This window comes from Vulpes vulpes, chromosome 14 (assembly GCF_048418805.1).
Source record: "Vulpes vulpes isolate BD-2025 chromosome 14, VulVul3, whole genome shotgun sequence".
In the NCBI taxonomy this organism is placed as follows: Eukaryota; Metazoa; Chordata; class Mammalia; order Carnivora; family Canidae; genus Vulpes; species Vulpes vulpes.
In genome coordinates this window covers 110,760,200-110,761,142 of record NC_132793.1, presented here as the reverse complement: position 1 = coordinate 110,761,142, position 943 = coordinate 110,760,200, and positions in this window count along the sequence as shown.

The window sequence follows — 943 nt, the reverse complement described above, 5'->3', positions numbered from 1 at the left end:
CATTTGTGTACTTTTTTTGAGAAATAGCTATTCAGATCCTTTCCCATTTTCAATTGGATTGTTTTGAATTGTAAGAATTTTTCATATATCCTACACCCTTATATTGTTTGCAAATATTTTCTCCCATTCTGTCTTTTCCACTTTCTTGATAGTACCATTCGAAGCACTAAGTTGTTAATTGCGTTGACATCCAGTATCTCTCTTTTCATTTGTTTCTTGTGCTTCTGGTGTCCTGTGTAAGCACCTGGCCTGGTCCTACATTTTCTTCTAAGAGTTTTATAGTTTTAGCTCTTAAATTTGGGTCTTTGATCCATTTTGAGTTAATTTTTGTATATGGCGTGAGGTAGGGGACCAGCTTCATTCTTTTGTGTGTGGATTCCACTTGTCCCAACGCCATCTGTTGACAAGTTCTTCCCCCCCCCCCCCCCACTGATTATCTTGACATCTTTGCTGATCATCCGTTGGCCGTATATGCAAGAGTTTATTTCTGGATTCTCAGTTCTGTCCCACAGACCTGTATATCCTTACACCAGTGCTGCAGTGTCTTGGTTAATAGAGCCTTGTGGTGGGTTTTGAACCCTGGAAGTAAGTCCTCTAGCTTTGTTCTTTTTCAAGGTTGTTTTGAACATTCTGGGTCCTTTGCATTTCCAAATGAATTTTAGGATTGGCTTGTTAATTTCTACCAAAAGAGGGCAGCTGAGATTTTGATAGAAATTTTCTTGAGGGCAGCCTGGGTGGCTGGGCAGCCCAGGTGGCTCAGCGGTTTAGCGCCGCCTTCAGGGCATGATCCTGGAGTCCTGGGATCGAGTCCCACGTCAGGCTCCCTTGTATGGAGCCTGCTTCTCCCTCTGCCTGTGTCTCTGCCTCTCTCTCTCTCTGTATGTCTTTATGAATTAAAAAAAAATAAAATCTTAAAAAAAATGAAGTGATGATGTGATTTTTG